The sequence below is a fragment of the Hemitrygon akajei genome, chromosome 9 (assembly GCF_048418815.1).
Source record: "Hemitrygon akajei chromosome 9, sHemAka1.3, whole genome shotgun sequence".
Lineage (NCBI taxonomy): Eukaryota > Metazoa > Chordata > Chondrichthyes > Myliobatiformes > Dasyatidae > Hemitrygon > Hemitrygon akajei.
In genome coordinates, this window is record NC_133132.1 from 33,135,456 (window position 1) to 33,156,461 (window position 21,006).

Here is a 21,006-nt window from a genome sequence, read left to right on the forward strand (position 1 = left end):
TTACACAGAGTGACAACTGTGTGGAAAGCATTGCTGGGGAGGTGAAACAGATTCAATGGCAATGCTTAAACATTAAGAATTGTTGGAATTAATAAATAATATTTCTGTCCCAGTATGTTCATGTTGGACTGTAAGTTACAATCACGCTGTTATAGTACAACATTCAGCAGGTCAGTCAGCATCAGTGGAGAGAGAGCCAGTTTCAGGTCAATAACCTCCAATCAGAACTGTTTCGTGGAGTATACTTTCCATCACTGACAAAGGAAGATGCCAATTACTAACATATCTCAGTATGCTGACTGGTGCTTTATTTGCCAGTTGGAGGAGAATCTTTCCAAACCCACAGGCTCAGAAAGTGCAATTTATAGATTGGAGATCTTATTTAGCTACACTATCCTGTGATTCTAATAATTTGGAAGAAGGCCATAAGACATAGAAGAGGGATATTCATCAGCCTGTGATGTGAAATTGACCCTGCCGTTAAATTGAAATATGAAATTGTATAAGAGAATAATTAAGACCCTATTGATCTATTAGCTGTTAAATAAGTGTTTGCTTCTGATTATGGAAATGTGCCAAATGGCGATGATTGACTGAACCCCTCATGAATTCAGTTTGTTGCCTCTGTTAATAGACACTTCCTGGACATGTAAGTAAGGAAGCTCATGTGGGCAAGTTACCGAGCTTCGAATGAGGATCTTTCAGCCTTTCTTTGATGAAGTGGAAGCGTATCTTTGAAGATTTCACCTTTGAGTACCTAATGAAGCCCAGTGGCAAAATGAATATCTAGAACTGGAATTATGATCAGAACGTGTGGACTCCAGCCATTGTGCCCACTTTTACTTTTCCATCACTTACGATATCTGGGAAGAGTTTCTCTTATGGAGAAAAGATAAATGCAGATGATGCACATCACGAGTTTGGAACATCTAAAAGGTACTTTACAGCCATTGAAGTATAGTTAGGAAGTGTTGACATGGCTGCAGCATAACAACTTGCTTGAATGCAGTGAGCTCCCACAAAATACGATAACAACCGGGTAACTGGTTTGGCATTGTCTGAAGGCTGCAAATTGGCCGGGGTCCTGGAAAGAACGCTTACCTTCATCTATCATGACCAAGTCCTGCTTTACATTTGAAGGATAAAGTTCACATGGTCTTGGTTGATCTCTAGAATGAGAATTGTGCTCAAAAATTAGCTCAGGGTGCTATAAGGATGCAGGACTGATATTAACCCATTTTACATATATATAGATAGATAGATAGATAGAGAGTGGGAGGGTGAGAGAGAGAGTGAATGAGAGAGGTTGAGAGAGAGTGAGAGAGTGAGAGAGCGAGAGTGAGAGTGAGCGAGGGAGAATGAGAAATACAGCAAGGCAACAGTCACAAATACACCCAAATTATTAAATCATCTACTGACCCACGGGATAATGAACAAATTGCTTACAGACAGCCGTGGAATTGAACACAGGTCACTAGAACTGTAAAACCATCCTATATTGATAACAACAGCACAGATTAGGAAATCTTAGATAAAAGAAGTAAATGGGGATATGGACCCACTGCCCACCAGCAGCGCATTGAAGGGTATTGATACTGGTATTGAAGGGGTGCGTGGGAGATGCAGCATCTCTAGATGGGGGGCTTGTCACACTCCTTGGAGTGGCTCATCATCTATTGGTTCCCACCAACGCCCAGCTCTCACCTGTGGCTCATCGTAGCTGTTTGCATGAGACAGCGGCCACACCCCGGACAACAGCTTCGACAGGCCGGCTGAACCAGGTGAGGGTAGTGAGTGGGTCTGAATCTCTTGGTGAGATAGGAACTTGCTCATTCCAGCACACGGAGACTGCTTCGGTGGATCAGGTGGCTGAAACCCAGGGGTTCAACAGCTGAGGAGGCATTGTGGAATCACATTGTGGAGTGCGTAGGGCGTGGCATCACATTGTGGAGTGTGTAGGGTGTGGAATCACATTGTGGAGTGTGTGGGGTGTGGCATCACGTGGAGTGTGTAGGGTGTGGCATCACGTTGTGGAGTGTGTAGGGTGTGGAATCACATTGTGGAGTGCGTAGGGCGTGGCATCACATTGTGGAGTGTGTAGGGCGTGGCATCACATTGTGGAGTGTGTAGGGAGTGGCATCACATTGTGGAGTGTGTAGGGCGTGGCATCACATTGTGGAGTGTGTAGGGTGTGGCATCACGTTGTGGAGTGTGTAGGGTGTGGCATCACGTTGTGGAGTGTGTAGGGAGTGGCATCACATTGTGGAGTGTGTAGGGTGTGGAATCACATTGTGGAGTGTGTGGGGTGTGGCATCACATTGTGGAGTGTGTAGGGCGTGGCATCACGTTGTGGAGTGTGTAAGGTATGGCATCACATTGTGGAGTGTGTAGGGCGTGGCATCACATTGTGCAGTGTGTAAGGTATGGCATCACATTGTGTGTGTAGGGTGTGGCATCACATTGTGGAGTGTGTAGGGTGTGGCATCACGTTGTGGAGTGTGTGGGGTGTGGCATCACATTATGGAGTGTGTAGGGCGTGGCATCACATTGTGGAGTGTGTAAGGTATGGCATCACATTGTGGAGTGTGTAGGGCGTGGCATCACATTGTGGAGTGTGTGGGGTGTGGCATCACATTGTGGAGTGTGTAGGGCGTGGCATCACATTGTGGAGTGTGTGGGGTGTGGCATCACGTTGTGGAGTGTGTAGGGCGTGGCATCAAATTGTGGAGTGTGTAGGGTGTGGCATCACGTTGTGGAGTGTGTAGGGAGTGGCATCACATTGGGGAGTGTGTAGGGCATGGCATCACATGGTGGAGTGTGTAGGGTGTGGCATCACATGGTGGAGTGTGTAGGACGCGGCATCACGTTGTGGTGTGTGTAGGGTGTGGCATCACATTGTGGAGTGTGTGGGGTGTGGCATCACATTGTGGAGTGTGTGGGGTGTGGCATCACGTTGTGGAGTGTGTAGGGCGTGGCATCACATTGTGGATTGTGTAGGGTGTGGCATCACATTGTGTAGTATGTAGGGCGTGGCATCACATTGTGGAGTGTGTAGGACGTGGCATCACATTGTGGAGTGTGTAGGACGTGGCATCACATTGTGGAGTGTGTAGGGTGTGGCATCACGTTGTGGAGTGTGTAGGGCGTGGCATCACATTGTGGAGTGTGTAGGGCGTGGCATCACGTTGTGGAGTGTGTAGGGAGTGGCATCACATTGTGGAGTGTGTAGGGTGTGGCATCACATTGTGGAGTGTGTAGGACGTGGCATCACATTGTGGAGTGTGTAGGGTGTGGCATCACATTGTGGAGTGTGTAGGGCGAGGCATCACATTGTGGAGTGTGTAGGGCGTGGCATCACGTTGTGGAGTGTGTAGGGAGTGGCATCACATTGTGGAGTGTGTAGGGTGTGGCATCACATTGTGGAGTGTGTAGGACGTGGCATCACATTGTGGAGTGTGTAGGGTGTGGCATCACGTTGTGGAGTGTGTAGGACGAGGCTTCACATTGTGGAGTGTGTAGGGTGTGGCATCACGTTGTGGAGTGTGTAGGGTGTGGCATCACATTGTGGAGTGTGTAGGGCGAGGCATCACATTGTGGAGTGTGTGGGGCGTGGCATCACGTTGTGGAGTGTGTAGGGTGTGGCATCACATTGTGGAGTGTGTAGGGTGTGGCATCACGTTGTGGAGTGTGTAGGGTGTGGCATCACATTGTGGAGTGTGTAGGGTGTGGCATCACATTGTGGAGTGTGTAGGACGAGGCATCACATTGTGGAGTGTGTAGGGTGTGGCATCACATTGTGTAGTGTGTAAGGTATGGCATCACATTGTGGAGTGTGTAGGACGCGGCATCACATTGTGGAGTGTGTAGGGCGTGGCATCACATTGTGGAGTGTGTAGGGTGTGGCATCACATTGTGGAGTGTGTAGGGAGTGGCATCACATTGTGGAGTGTGTAGGGTGTGGCATCACATTGTGGAGTGTGTAGGGTGTGGCATCACGTTGTGGAGTGTGTAGGGTGTGGCATCACATTGTGGAGTGTGTAGGACGCGGCATCACATTGTGGAGTGTGTAGGGCGTGGCATCACATTGTGGAGTGTGTAGGGTGTGGCATCACATTGTGGAGTGTGTAGGGAGTGGCATCACATTGTGGAGTGTGTAGGGTGTGGCATCACGTTGTGGAGTGTGTAGGGTGTGGCATCACATTGTGGAGTGTGTAGGGCGTGGCATCACATTGTGGAGTGTGTAGGGAGTGGCATCACATTGTGGAGTGTGTAGGACGCGGCATCACATTGTGGAGTGTGTAGGGTGTGGCATCACATTGTGGAGTGTGTAAGGTATGGCATCACATTGTGGAGTGTGTAGGACGCGGCATCACATTGTGGAGTGTGTAGGGCGTGGCATCACATTGTGGAGTGTGTAGGGTGTGGCATCACATTGTGGAGTGTGTAGGGTGTGGCATCACATTGTGTAGTGTGTAAGGTGTGGCATCACGTTGTGTAGTGTGTAAGGTATGGCATCACATTGTGGTGTGTGTAGGGCGTGGCATCACATGGTGGAGTGTGTAGGGCGTGGCATCACATTATGGAGTGTGTAGGGCGTGGCATCACGTTGTGGAGTGTGTAAGGTATGGCATCACATTGTGGAGTGTGTAGGGTGTGGCATCACATTATGGAGTGTGTAGGGTGTGGCATCACGTTGTGGAGTGTGTAAGGTATGGCATCACATTGTGGAGTGTGTAGGGTGTGGCATCACATTGTGGAGTGTGTAGGGTGTGGCATCACGTTGTGGAGTGTGTAGGGTGTGGCATCACATTGTGGAGTGTGTAGGGTGTGGCATCACATTATGGAGTGTGTAGGGTGTGGCATCACGTTGTGGAGTGTGTAGGGTGTGGCATCACGTTGTGGAGTGCGTAGGGCGTGGCATCACGTTGTGGACTGTGTAGGGTGTGGCATCACATCGTGGAGTGTGTAGGGCGTGGCATCACGTTGTGGAGTGTGTAGGGTGTGGCATCACATTGTGGAGTGTGTAGGGTGTGGCATCATATTGTGGAGTGCGTAGGGCGTGGCATCACGTTGTGGACTGTGTAGGGTGTGGAATCACATCGTGGAGTGTGTAGTGCGTGGCATCACGTCGTGGAGTGTGTAGGGTGTGGCATCACGTTGTGGAGTGTGTAGGGTGTGGCATCACATTGTGGAGTGTGTAGGGTATGGCATAACATGGTGGAGTGTGTAGGGCGTGGCATCACGTTGTGGAGTGTGTAGGGTATGGCATCACGTTGTGGAGTGTGTAGGGTATGGCATCACATTGTGGAGTGTGTAGGGCGTGGCATCACGTTGTGGAGTGTGTAGGGTATGGCATCACGTTGTGGAGTGTGTCGGGTGTGGCATCACATTGTGGAGTGTGTAGGGCGTGGCATCACGTTGTGGAGTCTGTACGGTGTGGCAGAACATTGTGGAGTGTGTAGGGTGTGGCATCACGTTGTGGAGTGTGTAAGGTATGGCATCACATTGTGGAGTGTGTAGGGCGTGGCATCACATTGTGGAGTGCGTAGGGTGTGGCATCACATTGTGGAGTGTGTAGGGTGTGGCATCACATTGTGGAGTGTGTAGGGCGCGGCATCACGTTGTGGAGTGTGTAAGGTGTGGCATCACGTTGTGGAGTGCGTAGGGCGTGGCATCACGTTGTGGAGTGTGTAGGGTGTGGCATCACATCGTGGAGTGTGTAGGGCGTGGCATCACGTTGTGGAGTGTGTAGGGTGTGGCATCACATTGTGGAGTGTGTAGGGTGTGGCATCACATTGTGGAGTGCGTAGGGCGTGGCATCACGTTGTGGACTGTGTAGGGTGTGGCATCACATCGTGGAGTGTGTAGGGCGTGGCATCACGTCGTGGAGTGTGTAGGGTGTGGCATCACGTTGTGGAGTGTGTAGGGTGTGGCATCACATTGTGGAGTGTGTAGGGTATGGCATAACATGGTGGAGTGTGTAGGGCGTGGCATCACGTTGTGGAGTGTGTAGGGTATGGCATCACGTTGTGGAGTGTGTAGGGTATGGCATCACATTGTGGAGTGTGTAGGGCGTGGCATCACGTTGTGGAGTGTGTAGGGTAAGGCATCACCTTGTGGAGTGTGTCGGGTGTGGCATCACATTGTGGAGTGTGTAGGGCGTGGCATCACGTTGTGGAGTGTGTACGGTGTGGCAGAACATTGTGGAGTGTGTAGGGTGTGGCAGAGCATGGTGGAGTGTGTAGGGTGTGGCATCACGTTGTGGAGTGTGTAAGGTATGGCATCACATTGTGGAGTGTGTAGGGCGTGGCATCACATTGTGGAGTGTGTAGGGTGTGGCATCACATTGTGGAGTGTGTAGGGTGTGGCATCACATTGTGGAGTGTGTAGGGCGCGGCATCACGTTGTGGAGTGTGTAGGGTATGGCATCACATTGTGGAGTGTGTAGGGCGTGGCATCACGTTGTGGAGTGTGTAGGGTGTGGCATCACATTGTGGAGTGTGTAGGGCGCGGCATCACATTGTGGAGTGTGTAGGGCGCGGCATCACATTGTGGAGTGTGTAGGGTATGGCATCACATTGTGGAGTGTGTAGGGCGTGGCATCACGTTGTGGAGTGTGTAGGGTGTGGCATCACATTGTGGAGTGTGTAGGGCGTGGCATCACGTTGTGGAGTGTGTAGGGAGTGGCATCACGTTGTGGAGTGTGTAATGTATGGCATCACATTGTGGAGTGTGTAGGGTGTGGCATCACGTTGTGGAGTGTGTAGGGTGCGGCATCACGTTGTGGAGTGTGTAGGGTGTGGCATCACGTTGTGGAGTGTGTAGGGTGTGGCATCACATTGTGGAGTGTTTAGGGCGTGGCATCACGTTGTGGAGTGTGTAGAGCGTGGCATCACGTTGTGGAGTGTGTAGGGAGTGGCATCACATTGTGGAGTGTGTAGGGCGTGGCATCACATTGTGGAGTGTGTAGGGTGTGGCTTCACATTGTGGAGTGTGTAGGGCGTGGCATCACGTTGTGGAGTGTGTAGAGAGTGGCATCACGTTGTGGAGTGTGTAGGGCGTGGCATCACGTTGTGGAGTGCATAGGGTGAGGCATCACATTGTGGAGTGTGTAGGGCGTGGCATCACGTTGTGGAGTGTGTAGGGTGTGGCATCACGTTGTGGAGTGTGTAGGGTGTGGCATCACGTTGTGTAGTGTGTAAGGTGTGGCATCACATTGTGGAGTGTGTAGGGCGTGGCATCACGTTGTGGAGTGTGTAGGGTGTGGCATCACATTGTGTAGTGTGTAAGGTATGGCATCACATTGTGGAGTGTGTAGGGTGTGGCATCACGTTGTGGAGTGTGTAGGGTGTGGCATCACGTTGTGGAGTGTGTAGGGTGTGGCATCACATTGTGGAGTGTGTAGGGTGTGGCATCACGTTGTGGAGTGTGTAGGGTGTGGCATCACGTTGTGGAGTGTGTAGGGTGTGGCATCACGTTGTGTAGTGTGTAAGGTATGGCATCACATTGTGGAGTGTGTAGGGCGTGGCATCACGTTGTGGAGTGTGTAGGGTGTGGCATCACGTTGTGGAGTGTGTAGGGTGTGGCATCACATTGTGGAGTGTGTAGGGCGTGGCATCACGTTGTGGAGTGTGTAGGGTGTGGCATCACGTTGTGGAGTGTGTAAGGTATGGCATCACATTGTGGAGTGTGTAGGGCGTGGCATCACATGGTGGAGTGTGTAGGGCGTGGCATCACATTATGGAGTGTGTAGGGCGTGGCATCACGTTGTGGAGTGTGTAAGGTATGGCATCACATTGTGGAGTGTGTAGGGTGTGGCATCACATTATGGAGTGTGTAGGGTGTGGCATCACGTTGTGGAGTGTGTAAGGTATGGCATCACATTGTGGAGTGTGTAGGGCGTGGCATCACATCGTGGAGTGTGTAGGGCGTGGCATCACGTTGTGGAGTGTGTAGGGTGTGGCATCACATTGTGGAGTGTGTAGGGTGTGGCATCACATTGTGGAGTGCGTAGGGCGTGGCATCACATCGTGGACTGTGTAGGGTGTGGCATCACATCGTGGAGTGTGTAGGGCGTGGCATCACGTCGTGGAGTGTGTAGGGTGTGGCATCACGTTGTGGAGTGTGTAGGGTGTGGCATCACATTGTGGAGTGTGTAGGGTATGGCATAACATGGTGGAGTGTGTAGGGCGTGGCATCACGTTGTGGAGTGTGTAGGGTATGGCATCACGTTGTGGAGTGTGTAGGGTATGGCATCACATTGTGGAGTGTGTAGGGCGTGGCATCACGTTGTGGAGTGTGTAGGGTATGGCATCACGTTGTGGAGTGTGTCGGGTGTGGCATCACATTGTGGAGTGTGTAGGGCGTGGCATCACGTTGTGGAGTGTGTACGGTGTGGCAGAACATTGTGGAGTGTGTAGGGTGTGGCAGAGCATGGTGGAGTGTGTAGGGTGTGGCATCACGTTGTGGAGTGTGTAAGGTATGGCATCACATTGTGGAGTGTGTAGGGCGTGGCATCACATTGTGGAGTGTGTAGGGTGTGGCATCACATTGTGGAGTGTGTAGGGTGTGGCATCACATTGTGGAGTGTGTAGGGCGCGGCATCACGTTGTGGAGTGTGTAGGGTATGGCATCACATTGTGGAGTGTGTAGGGCGTGGCATCACGTTGTGGAGTGTGTAGGGCGTGGCATCACATTGTGGATTGTGTAGGGCGTGGCATCACATTGTGGAGTGTGTAGGGTGTGGCATCACGTTGTGGAGTGTGTAGGGTGTGGCATCACGTTGTGGAGTGTGTAGGGTATGGCATCACATTGTGGAGTGTGTAGGGAGTGGCATCACATTGTGGAGTGTGTAGGGTGTGGCATCACATTGTGGAGTGTGTAGGGAGTGGCATCACGTTGTGGAGTGTGTAGGGCGTGGCATCACATTGTGGAGTGTGTAGGGCGTGGCATCACGTTGTGGAGTGTGTAGGGAGTGGCATCACATTGTGGAGTGTGTAGGGAGTGGCATCACGTTGTGGAGTGTGTAGGGTGTGGCATCACATTGTGGAGTGTGTAGGGCGTGGCATCACATTGTGGAGTGCGTAGGGCGTGGCATCACGTTGTGGAGTGCGTAGGGTGAGGCCTCACGTTGTGGATTGTGTAAGGTGTGGCATCACATTGTGGAGTGTGTAGGGCGTGGCATCACGTTGTGGAGTGTGTAGGGTGTGGCATCACGTTGTGGAGTGTGTAGGGGTTGGCATCACGTTGTGTAGTGTGTAAGGTATGGCATCACATTGTGGAGTGTGTAGGGCGTGGCATCACGTTGTGGAGTGTGTAGGGTGTGGCATCACGTTGTGGAGTGTGTAGGGTGTGGCATCACATTGTGGAGTGTGTAGGCCGTGGCATCACGTTGTGGAGTGTGTAGGGCGTGGCATCACATTATGGAGTGTGTAGGGTGTGGCATCACGTTGTGGAGTGTGTAAGGTATGGCATCACATTGTGGAGTGTGTAGGGTGTGGCATCACATTATGGAGTGTGTAGGGTGTGGCATCACGTTGTGGAGTGTGTAAGGTATGGCATCACATTGTGGAGTGTGTAGGGTGTGGCATCACGTTGTGGAGTGTGTAGGGTGTGGCATCACATTATGGAGTGTGTAGGGTGTGGCATCACGTTGTGGAGTGTGTAAGGTATGGCATCACATTGTGGAGTGTGTAGGGTGTGGCATCACGTTGTGGAGTGTGTAGGGTGTGGCATCACATTATGGAGTGTGTAGGGTGTGGCATCACGTTGTGGAGTGTGTAGGGTGTGGCATCACATTGTGGTGTGTGTAGGGTGTGGCATCACATTATGGAGTGTGTAGGGTGTGGCATCACGTTGTGGAGTGTGTAGGGTGTGGCATCACGTTGTGGAGTGTGTGGGGCGTGGTATCACATTGTGGAGTGTGTGGGTTGTGGCATCACATTGTGGAGTGTGTGGGGCGTGGCATCACATTGTGGAGTGTGTAGGGTGTGGCATCACATTGTGGAGTGTGTAGGGCGTGGCATCACATTGTGGAGTGTGTAGGGTGTGGCATCACATTGTGGATTGTGTAGGGCGTGGCATCACATTGTGGAGTGTGTAGGGTGTGGCATCACGTTGTGGAGTGTGTAGGGTGTGGCATCACGTTGTGGAGTGTGTGGGTTGTGGCATCACATTGTGGAGTGTGTGGGGCGTGGCATCACATTGTGGAGTGTGTAGGGTGTGGCATCACATTGTGGAGTGTGTAGGGCGTGGCATCACATTGTGGAGTGTGTAGGGTGTGGCATCACATTGTGGATTGTGTAGGGCGTGGCATCACATTGTGGAGTGTGTAGGGTGTGGCATCACGTTGTGGAGTGTGTAGGGTGTGGCATCACATTGTGGAGTGTGTAGGGTATGGCATCACATTGTGGAGTGTGTAGGGAGTGGCATCACATTGTGGAGGGTGTAGGGCGTGGCATCACATTGTGGAGTGTGTAGGGTGTGGCATCACGTTGTGGATTGTGAAGGGAGTGGCATCACGTTGTGGAGTGTGTAGGGCGTGGCATCACGTTGTGGAGTGTGTGGGGCGTGGCATCACATTGTGGAGTGTGTAGGGTGTGGCATCACATGGTGGAGTGTGTAGGGTGTGGCATCACATTGTGGAGTGTGTAGGGTGTGGCATCACATTGTGGAGAGTGTAGGGTGTGGCATCACATTGTGGAGTGTGTAGGGTGTGGCATCACATTGTGGAGTGTGTAGGGCGTGGCATCACGTTGTGGAGTGTGTAGGATGCGGCATCACGTTGTGGAGTGTGTAGGGTGTGGCATCACGTTGTGGAGTGTGTAGGGCGTGGCATCACGTTGTGGAGTGTGTAGGGCGTGGCATCACGTTGTGGAGTGCGTAGGGCGTGGCATCACATTGTGGAGTGTGTAGGGCGTGGCATCACGTTGTGGAGTGTGTAGGGTGCGGCATCACGTTGTGGAGTGTGTAGGGTGTGGCATCACGTTGTGGAGTGTGTAGGGTGTGGCATCACATTGTGGAGTGTTTAGGGTGTGGCATCACATTGTGGAGTGTTTAGGGCGTGGCATCACGTTGTGTAGTGTGTAGAGCGTGGCATCACGTTGTGGAGTGTGTAGGGAGTGGCATCACATTGTGGAGTGTGTAGGGCGTGGCATCACATTGTGGAGTGTGTAGGGTGTGGCATCACATTGTGGAGTGTGTAGGGCGTGGCATCACGTTGTGGAGTGTGTAGAGAGTGGCATCACGTTGTGGAGTGTGTAGGGCGTGGCATCACGTTGTGGAGTGCATAGGGTGAGGCATCACATTGTGGAGTGTGTAGGGCGTGGCATCACGTTGTGGAGTGTGTAGGGTGTGGCATCACGTTGTGGAGTGTGTAGGGTGTGGCATAACGTTGTGTAGTGTGTAAGGTGTGGCATCACATTGTGGAGTGTGTAGGGCGTGGCATCACGTTGTGGAGTGTGTAGGGTGTGGCATCACATTGTGTAGTGTGTAAGGTATGGCATCACATTGTGGAGTGTGTAGGGTGTGGCATCACGTTGTGGAGTGTGTAGGGTGTGGCATCACGTTGTGGAGTGTGTAGGGTGTGGCATCACATTGTGGAGTGTGTAGGGCGTGGCATCACATGGTGGAGTGTGTAGGGCGTGGCATCACGTTGTGGAGTGTGTAAGGTCTGGCATCACATTGTGGAGTGTGTAGGGTGTGGCATCACATTATGGAGTGTGTAGGGTGTGGCATCACGTTGTGGAGTGTGTAAGGTATGGCATCACATTGTGGAGTGTGTAGGGCGTGGCATCACATCGTGGAGTGTGTAGGGCGTGGCATCACGTTGTGGAGTGTGTAGGGTGTGGCATCACATTGTGGAGTGCGTAGGGCGTGGCATCACATCGTGGACTGTGTAGGGTGTGGCATCACATCGTGGAGTGTGTAGGGCGTGGCATCACGTCGTGGAGTGTGTAGGGTGTGGCATCACGTTGTGGAGTGTGTAGGGTGTGGCATCACATTGTGGAGTGTGTAGGGTATGGCATAACATGGTGGAGTGTGTAGGGCGTGGCATCACGTTGTGGAGTGTGTAGGGTATGGCATCACGTTGTGGAGTGTGTAGGGTATGGCATCACGTTGTGGAGTGTGTAGGGCGTGGCATCACGTTGTGGAGTGTGTAGGGCGTGGCATCACGTTGTGGAGTGTGTAGGGTATGGCATCACGTTGTGGAGTGTGTCGGGTGTGGCATCACATTGTGGAGTGTGTAGGGCGTGGCATCACGTTGTGGAGTGTGTACGGTGTGGCAGAACATTGTGGAGTGTGTAGGGTGTGGCAGAGCATGGTGGAGTGTGTAGGGTGTGGCATCACGTTGTGGAGTGTGTAAGGTATGGCATCACATTGTGGAGTGTGTAGGGCGTGGCATCACATTGTGGAGTGTGTAGGGTGTGGCATCACATTGTGGAGTGTGTAGGGTGTGGCATCACATTGTGGAGTGTGTAGGGCGCGGCATCACGTTGTGGAGTGTGTAGGGTATGGCATCACATTGTGGAGTGTGTAGGGCGTGGCATCACGTTGTGGAGTGTGTAGGGCGTGGCATCACATTGTGGATTGTGTAGGGCGTGGCATCACATTGTGGAGTGTGTAGGGTGTGGCATCACGTTGTGGAGTGTGTAGGGTGTGGCATCACGTTGTGGAGTGTGTAGGGTATGGCATCACATTGTGGAGTGTGTAGGGAGTGGCATCACATTGTGGAGTGTGTAGGGTGTGGCATCACATTGTGGAGTGTGTAGGGAGTGGCATCACGTTGTGGAGTGTGTAGGGCGTGGCATCACATTGTGGAGTGTGTAGGGCGTGGCATCACGTTGTGGAGTGTGTAGGGAGTGGCATCACATTGTGGAGTGTGTAGGGAGTGGCATCACGTTGTGGAGTGTGTAGGGTGTGGCATCACATTGTGGAGTGTGTAGGGCGTGGCATCACATTGTGGAGTGCGTAGGGCGTGGCATCACGTTGTGGAGTGCGTAGGGTGAGGCCTCACGTTGTGGATTGTGTAGGGTGTGGCATCACATTGTGGAGTGTGTAGGGCGTGGCATCACGTTGTGGAGTGTGTAGGGTGTGGCATCACGTTGTGGAGTGTGTAGGGGTTGGCATCACGTTGTGTAGTGTGTAAGGTATGGCATCACATTGTGGAGTGTGTAGGGCGTGGCATCACGTTGTGGAGTGTGTAGGGTGTGGCATCACGTTGTGGAGTGTGTAGGGTGTGGCATCACATTGTGGAGTGTGTAGGCCGTGGCATCACGTTGTGGAGTGTGTAGGGTGTGGCATCACGTTGTGGAGTGTGTAAGGTATGGCATCACATTGTGGAGTGTGTAGGGCGTGGCATCACATTATGGAGTGTGTAGGGTGTGGCATCACGTTGTGGAGTGTGTAAGGTATGGCATCACATTGTGGAGTGTGTAGGGTGTGGCATCACATTATGGAGTGTGTAGGGTGTGGCATCACGTTGTGGAGTGTGTAAGGTATGGCATCACATTGTGGAGTGTGTAGGGTGTGGCATCACGTTGTGGAGTGTGTAGGGTGTGGCATCACATTATGGAGTGTGTAGGGTGTGGCATCACGTTGTGGAGTGTGTAAGGTATGGCATCACATTGTGGAGTGTGTAGGGTGTGGCATCACGTTGTGGAGTGTGTAGGGTGTGGCATCACATTATGGAGTGTGTAGGGTGTGGCATCACGTTGTGGAGTGTGTAGGGTGTGGCATCACATTGTGGTGTGTGTAGGGTGTGGCATCACATTATGGAGTGTGTAGGGTGTGGCATCACGTTGTGGAGTGTGTAGGGTGTGGCATCACGTTGTGGAGTGTGTGGGGCGTGGTATCACATTGTGGAGTGTGTGGGTTGTGGCATCACATTGTGGAGTGTGTGGGGCGTGGCATCACATTGTGGAGTGTGTAGGGTGTGGCATCACATTGTGGAGTGTGTAGGGCGTGGCATCACGTTGTGGAGTGTGTAGGGTGTGGCATCACATTGTGGATTGTGTAGGGCGTGGCATCACATTGTGGAGTGTGTAGGGTGTGGCATCACGTTGTGGAGTGTGTAGGGTGTGGCATCACGTTGTGGAGTGTGTGGGTTGTGGCATCACATTGTGGAGTGTGTGGGGCGTGGCATCACATTGTGGAGTGTGTAGGGTGTGGCATCACATTGTGGAGTGTGTAGGGCGTGGCATCACATTGTGGAGTGTGTAGGGTGTGGCATCACATTGTGGATTGTGTAGGGCGTGGCATCACATTGTGGAGTGTGTAGGGTGTGGCATCACGTTGTGGAGTGTGTAGGGTGTGGCATCACATTGTGGAGTGTGTAGGGTATGGCATCACATTGTGGAGTGTGTAGGGAGTGGCATCACATTGTGGAGTGTGTAGGGCGTGGCATCACATTGTGGAGTGTGTAGGGTGTGGCATCACGTTGTGGATTGTGAAGGGAGTGGCATCACATTGTGGAGTGTGTAGGGCGTGGCATCACGTTGTGGAGTGTGTAGGGCGTGGCATCACGTTGTGGAGTGTGTGGGGCGTGGCATCACATTGTGGAGTGTGTAGGGTGTGGCATCACATGGTGGAGTGTGTAGGGTGTGGCATCACATTGTGGAGTGTGTAGGGTGTGGCATCACATTGTGGAGAGTGTAGGGTGTGGCATCACATTGTGGAGTGTGTAGGGTGTGGCATCACATTGTGGAGTGTGTAGGGCGTGGCATCACGTTGTGGAGTGTGTAGGATGTGGCATCACGTTGTGGAGTGTGTAGGGTGTGGCATCACGTTGTGGAGTGTGTAGGGCGTGGCATCACGTTGTGGAATGTGTAGGGCGTGGCATCACGTTGTGGAGTGCGTAGGGCGTGGCATCACATTGTGGAGTGTGTAGGGCGTGGCATCACGTTGCGGAGTGCGTAGGGTGAGGCATCACATTGTGGAGTGTGTAGGGTGTGGCATCACGTTGTGTAGTGTGTAAGGTATGGCATCACATTGTGGAGTGTGTAGGGCGTGGCATCACGTTGTGGAGTGTGTAGGGTGTGGCATCACGTTGTGGAGTGTGTAGGGCGTGGCATCACGTTGTGGAGTGTGTAGGGTGTGGCATCACGTTGTGGAGTGTGTAAGGTATGGCATCACATTGTGGAGTGTGTAGGGCGTGGCATCACATGGTGGAGTGTGTAGGGCGTGGCATCACATTATGGAGTGTGTAGGGCGTGGCATCACGTTGTGGAGTGTGTAAGGTATGGCATCACATTGTGGAGTGTGTAGGGTGTGGCATCACATTGTGGAGTGTGTAGGGCGTGGCATCACGTTGTGGAGTGTGTAAGGTATGGCATCACATTGTGGAGTGTGTAGGGCGTGGCATCACGTTGTGGAGTGCATAGGGTGAGGCATCACATTGTGGAGTGTGTAGGGCGTGGCATCACGTTGTGGAGTGTGTAGGGCGTGGCATCACATTGTGGAGTGTGTAGGGCGTGGCATCACGTTGTGGAGTGTGTAAGGTATGGCATCACATTGTGGAGTGTGTAGGGTGTGGCATCACATTATGGAGTGTGTAGGGTGTGGCATCACGTTGTGGAGTGTGTAAGGTATGGCATCACATTGTGGAGTGTGTAGGGTGTGGCATCACATTGTGGAGTGTGTAGGGTGTGGCATCACGTTGTGGAGTGTGTAGGGTGTGGCATCACATTGTGGAGTGTGTAGGGTGTGGCATCACATTATGGAGTGTGTAGGGTGTGGCATCACGTTGTGGAGTGTGTAGGGTGTGGCATCACGTTGTGGAGTGTGTAGGGTGTGGCATCACGTTGTGGAGTGCGTAGGGAGTGGCATCACGTTGTGGACTGTGTAGGGTGTGGCATCACATCGTGGAGTGTGTAGGGCGTGGCATCACGTTGTGGAGTGTGTAGGGTGTGGCATCACATTGTGGAGTGTGTAGGGTGTGGCATCACATTGTGGAGTGCGTAGGGCGTGGCATCACGTTGTGGACTGTGTAGGGTGTGGCATCACATCGTGGAGTGTGTAGGGCGTGGCATCACGTCGTGGAGTGTGTAGGGTGTGGCATCACGTTGTGGAGTGTGTAGGGTGTGGCATCACATTGTGGAGTGTGTAGGGTATGGCATAACATGGTGGAGTGTGTAGGGCGTGGCATCACGTTGTGGAGTGTGTAGGGTATGGCATCACGTTGTGGAGTGTGTAGGGTATGGCATCACATTGTGGAGTGTGTAGGGCGTGGCATCACGTTGTGGAGTGTGTAGGGTATGGCATCACGTTGTGGAGTGTGTCGGGTGTGGCATCACATTGTGGAGTGTGTAGGGCGTGGCATCACGTTGTGGAGTGTGTACGGTGTGGCAGAACATTGTGGAGTGTGTAGGGTGTGGCAGAGCATGGTGGAGTGTGTAGGGTGTGGCATCACGTTGTGGAGTGTGTAAGGTATGGCATCACATTGTGGAGTGTGTAGGGCGTGGCATCACATTGTGGAGTGTGTAGGGTGTGGCATCACATTGTGGAGTGTGTAGGGTGTGGCATCACATTGTGGAGTGTGTAGGGCGCGGCATCACGTTGTGGAGTGTGTAGGGTATGGCATCACATTGTGGAGTGTGTAGGGCGTGGCATCACGTTGTGGAGTGTGTAGGGTGTGGCATCACATTGTGGAGTGTGTAGGGCGTGGCATCACGTTGTGGAGTGTGTAGGGTGTGGCATCACATTGTGGAGTGTGTAGGGCGCGGCATCACATTGTGGAGTGTGTAGGGTATGGCATCACATGGTGGAGTGTGTAGGGCGTGGCATCACGTTGTGGAGTGTGTAGGGTGTGGCATCACATTGTGGAGTGTGTAGGGCGTGGCATCACGTTGTGGAGTGTGTAGGGAGTGGCATCACGTTGTGGAGTGTGTAATGTATGGCATCACATTGTGGAGTGTGTAGGGTGTGGCATCACGTTGTGGAGTGTGTAGGGTGCGGCATCACGTTGTGGAGTGTGTAGGGTGTGGCATCACGTTGTGGAGTGTGTAGGGCGTGGCAACACATTGTGGAGTGTGTAGGGTGTGGCAGAACATTGTGGAGTGTGTAGGGCGTGGCATCACATTGTGGAGTGTGTAGGGTGTGGCAGAGCATGGTGGAGTGTGTAGGGTGTGGCATCACGTTGTGGAGTGTGTAGGGTATGGCATCACATTGTGGAGTGTGTAAGGTATGGCATCACATTGTGGAGTGTGTAGGGCGTGGCATCACGTTGTGGAGTGTGTAGGGTGTGGCATCACATTGTGGAGTGTGTAGGGTGTGGCATCACGTTGTGGAGTGTGTAGGGTGTGGCATCGCATTGTGGAGTGTGTAGGACGTGGCATCACGTTGTGGAGTGTGTAGGGTGTGGCATCACATTGTGGAGTGTGTAGGGTGTGGCATCACATGGTGGAGTGTGTAGGGTGTGGCATCACGTTGTGGAGTGTGTAGGGTGTGGCATCACGTTGTGGTGTGTGTAGGGTGTGGCATCACATGGTGGAGTGTGTAGGGCGTGGCATCACATTGTGGAGTGTGTAGGGTGTGGCATCACATTGTGGAGTGTGTAGGGCGTGGCATCACGTTGTGGAGTGTGTAGGGTGTGGCATCACATTGTGGAGTGTGTAGGGCGTGGCATCACGTTGTGGAGTGTGTAGGGTGTGGCATCACGTTGTGGAGTGTGTAGGGCGTGGCATCTCATTGTGGAGTGTGTGGGGCGTGGCATCACATTGTGGAGTGTGTAGGGCGTGGCATCACATTGTGGAGTATGTAGGGTGTGGCATCACGTTGTGTAGTGTGTAGGGTGTGGCATCACGTTGTGGAGTGTGTAGGGTGTGGCATCACGTTGTGTAGTGTGTAGGGTGTGGCATCACATTGTGGAGTGTGTAGGGCGTGGCATCACATTGTGGAGTGTGTAGGGTGTGGCATCACATTGTGGAGTGTGTAGGGTGTGGCATCACGTTGTGGAGTGTGTAGGGCGTGGCATCACGTTGTGCAGTGTGTAGGGTGTGGCATCACATTGTGGAGTGTGTAGGGCGTGGCATCACGTTGTGGAGTGTGTAGGGTATGGCATCACGTTGTGGAGTGTGTCGGGTGTGGCATCACATTGTGGAGTGTGTAGGGCGTGGCATCACGTTGTGGAGTGTGTACGGTGTGGCAGAACATTGTGGAGTGTGTAGGGCGTGGCAGAGCATTGTGGAGTGTGTAGGGTGTGGCAGAGCATGGTGGAGTGTGTAGGGTGTGGCATCACATTGTGGAGTGTGTAGGGCGTGGCATCACGTTGTGGAGTGTGTACGGTGTGGCAGAACATTGTTGAGTGTGTAGGGAGTGGCATCACATTGTGGAGTGTGTAGGGCGCGGCATCACATTGTGGAGTGTGTAGGGCGTGGCATCACGTTGTGGAGTGTGTAGGGCGTGGCATCACGTTGTGGAGTGTGTAGGGAGTGGCATCACATTGTGGAGTGTGTAGGGAGTGGCATCACATTGTGGAGTGTGTAGGGCGCGGCATCACATTGTGGAGTGTGTAGGGTGTGACATCACGTTGTGTAGTGTGTAAGGTGTGGCATCACATTGTGGAGTGTGTAGGGCGTGGCATCACGTTGTTGGGTGTGTAGGGTGTGGCATCACATTGTGTAGTGTGTAAGGTATGGCATCACATTGTGGAGTGTGTAGGGTGTGGCATCACGTTGTGGAGTGTGTAGGGTGTGGCATCACATTGTGGAGTGTGTAGGGCGTGGCATCACGTTGTGGAGTGTGTAGGGTGTGGCATCACGTTGTGGAGTGTGTAGGGTGTGGCATCACGTTGTGGAGTGTGTAAGGTATGGCATCACATTGTGGAGTGTGTAGGGCGTGGCATCACGTTGTGGAGTGTGTAGGGTGTGGCATCACGTTGTGGAGTGTGTAAGGTATGGCATCACATTGTGGAGTGTGTAGGGCGTGGCATCACATGGTGGAGTGTGTAGGGCGTGGCATCACATTATGGAGTGTGTAGGGCGTGGCATCACGTTGTGGAGTGTGTAAGGTATGGCATCACATTGTGGAGTGTGTAGGGTGTGGCATCACATTATGGAGTGTGTAGGGTGTGGCATCACGTTGTGGAGTGTGTAAGGTATGGCATCACATTGTGGAGTGTGTAGGGTGTGGCATCACATTGTGGAGTGTGTAGGGTGTGGCATCACGTTGTGGAGTGTGTAGGGTGTGGCATCACATTGTGGAGTGTGTAGGGTGTGGCATCACATTATGGAGTGTGTAGGGTGTGGCATCACGTTGTGGAGTGCGTAGGGCGTGGCATCACGTTGTGGAGTGCGTAGGGCGTGGCATCACATCGTGGACTGTGTAGGGCGTGGCATCACGTTGTGGAGTGTGTAGGGCGTGGCATCACATTGTGGAGTGTGTAGGGTGTGGCATCACATTGTGGAGTGCGTAGGGCGTGGCATCACGTTGTGGACTGTGTAGGGTGTGGCATCACATCGTGGAGTGTGTAGGGCGTGGCATCACGTCGTGGAGTGTGTAGGGTGTGGCATCACGTTGTGGAGTGTGTAGGGTGTGGCATCACATTGTGGAGTGTGTAGGGTATGGCATAACATGGTGGAGTGTGTAGGGTATGACATAACATGGTGGAGTGTGTAGGGCGTGGCATCACGTTGTGGAGTGTGTAGGGTATGGCATCACGTTGTGGAGTGTGTAGGGTATGGCATCACATTGTGGAGTGTGTAGGGCGTGGCATCACGTTGTGGAGTGTGTAGGGTATGGCATCACGTTGTGGAGTGTGTCGGGTGTGGCATCACATTGTGGAGTGTGTAGGGCGTGGCATCACGTTGTGGAGTGTGTACGGTGTGGCAGAACATTGTGGAGTGTGTAGGGTGTGGCAGAGCATGGTGGAGTGTGTAGGGTGTGGCATCACGTTGTGGAGTGTGTAAGGTATGGCATCACATTGTGGAGTGTGTAGGGCGTGGCATCACATTGTGGAGTGTGTAGGGCGTGGCATCACATTGTGGAGTGTGTAGGGCGCGGCATCACGTTGTGGAGTGTGTAGGGTATGGCATCACATTGTGGAGTGTGTAGGGCGTGGCATCACGTTGTGGAGTGTGTAGGGTGTGGCATCACATTGTGGAGTGTGTAGGGCGTGGCATCACGTTGTGGAGTGTGTAGTGTGTGGCATCACATTGTGGAGTGTGTAGGGCGCGGCATCACATTGTGGAGTGTGTAGGGCATGGCATCACATTGTGGAGTGTGTAGGGCGTGGCATCACGTTGTGGAGTGTGTAGGGTGTGGCATCACATTGTGGAGTGTGTAGGGCGTGGCATCACGTTGTGGAGTGTGTAGGGAGTGGCATCACGTTGTGGAGTGTGTAATGTATGGCATCACATTGTGGAGTGTGTAGGGTGTGGCATCACGTTGTGGAGTGTGTAGGGTGCGGCATCACGTTGTGGAGTGTGTAGGGTGTGCAATCACGTTGTGGAGTGTGCAGGGTGTGGCATCACGTTGTGGAGTGCATAGGGTGTGGCATCACATTGTGGAGTGTGTAGGGCGTGGCATCACATTGTGGAGTGTGTAGGGTGTGTCAGAGCATGGTGGAGTGTGTAGGGTGTGGCATCACGTTGTGGAGTGTGTAGGGTATGGCATCACATTGTGGAGTGTGTAGGGTATGGCATCACGTTGTGGAGTGTGTCGGGTGTGGCATCACATTGTGGAGTGTGTAGGGCGTGGCATCACGTTGTGGAGTGTGTAGGGCGTGGCATCACATTGTGGAGTGTGTAGGGTGTGGCATCACATTGTGGAGTGTGTAGGGCGTGGCATCACATTGTGGAGTGTGTAGGGCGTGGCAACACATTGTGGAGTGTGTAGGGTGTGGCAGAACATTGTGGAGTGTGTAGGGCGTGGCATCACATTGTGGAGTGTGTAGGGTGTGGCAGAGCATGGTGGAGTGTGTAGGGTGTGGCATCACGTTGTGGAGTGTGTAGGGTATGGCATCACATTGTGGAGTGTGTAAGGTATGGCATCACATTGTGGAGTGTGTAG